The sequence below is a fragment of the Triticum urartu genome, chromosome 6A (genome assembly GCF_056163025.1).
Source record: "Triticum urartu cultivar PI428250 chromosome 6A, HENAU_Tu73, whole genome shotgun sequence".
In the NCBI taxonomy this organism is placed as follows: Eukaryota; Viridiplantae; Streptophyta; class Magnoliopsida; order Poales; family Poaceae; genus Triticum; species Triticum urartu.
Genome location: NC_141878.1, coordinates 598949831 through 598953120, shown reverse-complemented (window position 1 = coordinate 598953120; position 3290 = coordinate 598949831). Strand labels below are relative to the sequence as shown.

Below are 3290 nucleotides of genomic sequence, written 5' to 3'. Positions count from 1 at the left end.
CTAAACAGCATAACACCATGGCAATAACAAATTAACAATAACAAGATCAGTGTTAGCAGAATTAAGTACAAGGCAATCACGGGTACCAATCCAGTGCGAGTTAATAGAGAAAATATGTCAAAGTTACTCAGATTTACTAATGTGTTTTTCATACTACCAAATTGAAGGTAAAAGATGTGTACTGATTCAACACTGCAAACTGATTTCTGAAAGCTTTACCAAAACATTGTTTAGTCGCTTGGTGCTAAAGCGATAGATGTTGAACACTAACTGCCAGCGATAGTAACAACCAGCAGGTACTGCACCTGCGACCGCCATCACTAGCTTGGAAGCAATAAGCACAGCATAGGTAGGATAGGAATCATCCTAGTTGTGTGTTCACGAATCACCTAATAGGTGCCGTGCCGCATAATTGATTTCCTGAACTCAGTATGCTACACTTGTCTATCCCAAATCAGGGCTCATGAATCCTCATCAAAGTGTGAAATTTTACCTGAAGTAGGGCAGTGGCCACGTCGAAAACCACGTACAGGTCAATGGTCTGCGGGGCATGAGAAGCACATCAGGAACCCGGCAGTCGCAAGTGGCAGACGAAAAAAAATACTACTAGGGAATCTGTACACGAATGAGGCATAGAGCAGCAAAATAAGATATATATTCATTATCTTCACAGCATGAATCCAAATCCTACGGCTGATAATGGCCCTTTTTATACTACAAAAGACACCTGTACACGACCATTGACACCGTTCAAGAATCACAACAGCACACTAAGAACAATGACAGGCTCCGCATGCCTGTGACATACTGTACACGGCAATAGGAGCAAAAATCTAATAAATTCATTACAGGCTTGCCAATAAAAATAACAAGTTACCTACACACAAGGAAACATAAACTTGAGAGGTTGAGATCAAGGCCTATCAACTACATCATATATATGCATCAAAAAACAAGGCCATATGGACCAATGCATCATAATTATCAGTTTTAAACACTACAGGATCAGACCGACTGACCGAGCCTGATGAATCAATAGGTGTGAAATGCATTGACACTTTGCTCTGTCTTAAAATTGACAGCTATATTATTTTATATTTATACTCATTAGAGATAGTCATAATATTGGGACGTGGACACTCATCAAGATAACTCTAAAAGAGTTTGACAAGATATGCAACGAAGTCATAGATCCAGAACAATAAAAATCATCACATTCTATTCTGATGAACACTTATTTACGCTGGATCTCGAATATCACAGACACTGTAGTTGCCGGGCAACTATATCTGCACCAGTCTACATGAGCATTTTAATACCACTCACCATTTCATTTGACCACACAAATAATCTGGCAAGCACGATGCAGATGCCACCCAGGTAGGCGATCAGTTTTTCTAGACAATAGACAATAGAGCAATCATGCCCTGTGCAAGTTAACAAATGCAAGGGAAACAAGAAGCTTCAGCAGCTTTTAGCTGGAAAACTCTCAAGGTTGACCTCCCCAACAGCTTCAGCAGCAGCGTTTAGCTGGCAAACAAATCAAGTCAGTTGGTTCGACAAAGGAAAACAAAGCAAGCTTATTTTCTTGACTATTTACAGAACTTGTAATAGAAAAGTAAAGTGTTGGGCATGCAGAAAAGGGCAAAGAGGAAAGTCGATGCCAATCACAACTTCTATAGATGGAGATAAACAGAAATAGATAACATTTCTTACATATCTAGCTACAGCCCAACTTGTTCATCATATTCAGTCATGTCACAGTTGAGAGTAAATGTTGACAGTTTATGGACATTTTGCTAGAAGGACATGTCACACTTGTATTCACATGCACATTGATCTAATGGATCAATTGAAGGCAGTTTTTATTTATTCGCATGCACTTTAAGTCAAATGGGATAATCAAAGATAGACACTCTCTATCCAAGTGATTTTAGTACTAGTGCCCGGAACCAACAGGTGGTTTACCTGATTCAGAAATTCATCCAGCCTCTTAACTAGCCGTATGATGCTTCCTTCAAAAATGTCAGTCATTTCTGTCACCTCTCCGAAGGTGGCGCCTTGTGAGGAAAATGTTTCAGGACTCTACACAGAATATAACTACAAAACTGCAGCAGCAATACAGATGCAGAGCAGCAATACAGACCCAGGAGATATCTTGTGATAGCAGGCATCCCATAAGCCGCAGAAATGGCCAGAGCAGTGTCACCTGTAATAAGTAAAACAAAAGAACCAAATTAATCTAGGATTACTAGGGTGTGTAGCAGAATTGATGCGAAGAGATCAAAAGGGAACCAGATTAATTACCCTGTGAGAGTTCACGGGTTGACGAGGCACCTACACATGTCCAGCCGCCCTTCCATGACCGCCGGGGTTCACCGCCCTCCTCGACATCCTCAGCTCCTTGGTCGCCACCCTGACCAATCGGACCGGTCCACTCGCCCAGGCCTCTCCCCTCTCCTCGATCACCCTGCATCGACGAGCCGCCTCAGATAGAATAGACCACACTCCAAAAAATCGTAGAGAAACAAACCACACTCTGATTTGAAATCAAGTGCAAGAATGGCTGCAGCACATACGACTAGTACACAGCATCTAACCCAAACATAATTTCTTTCAATTAGCAAGGATTGCAGATGGAAAAAAGATAGAAGAAAAATGGCAGTAGAATCACCCAGTACCCTATCATGTGCATATTAAGTTCCGTTTAGCAAAGCCAGATGATTAGAGCAGAGCACACAACACATTCTCCTGAATCGACTGCATCTAGATTCGCTAAGAATATCTAATTGGTGTGACCATAATACAATAATAATAATGAAAACGGGACAGAGTGCTGGTGGAATCCGCACCTCATCGTTGTCGACGCCGACGAGGAAGAAGAGGGAGGCGTAGCGCCGGTAGACGACCTTGTAGTTCCGGCGCTCCACGAAAGAGCACTGCATCAATTGGCACAGAGTTCCCGTGAGACGGGCATGAAAATCGAGGTCAACAAATCAAACCCATCCTGATCCAGATCCGAAGGAACATCGTTCTTGATTCGGGTTCAGGACAAAGATGGGGTTCCTGGATCCAGGAAAAGAAGAGGGGGGCAAGGACTACAGGTAGGTGCTGGATTCAGCTGGCGGGAGGATGAGACGGAGAGGGAGGGGGGGGTGTACCTGCTGGTCCGTGCGGGCGAGGCACTTGCGGACGATCTCGCCCTCGAGGGCGCGGCGCTCATCGAGGGAGAGGTGCTCGTAGTACTGCGGTGTCGGGGCAGATGTTGCCGAGGGTGCAGAGCTCCATGG

At 43.8% G+C, this 3290-nt stretch overlaps 1 long non-coding RNA gene across 1 annotated transcript; it reads right to left on the bottom strand.

Moving 5' to 3' along the window:
• Positions 1-2145: 2145 nt before the first annotated feature.
• LOC147967040 (uncharacterized) lies at positions 2146-2937 on the bottom strand. Its single transcript, XR_015607889.1, has 3 exons — positions 2853-2937; positions 2308-2470; positions 2146-2209 (listed from the first exon to the last, which is right to left on the bottom strand). It is a non-coding gene; the product is annotated as an uncharacterized LOC147967040 (long non-coding RNA).
• Between the last annotated feature and the right edge of the window lie 353 nt (positions 2938-3290).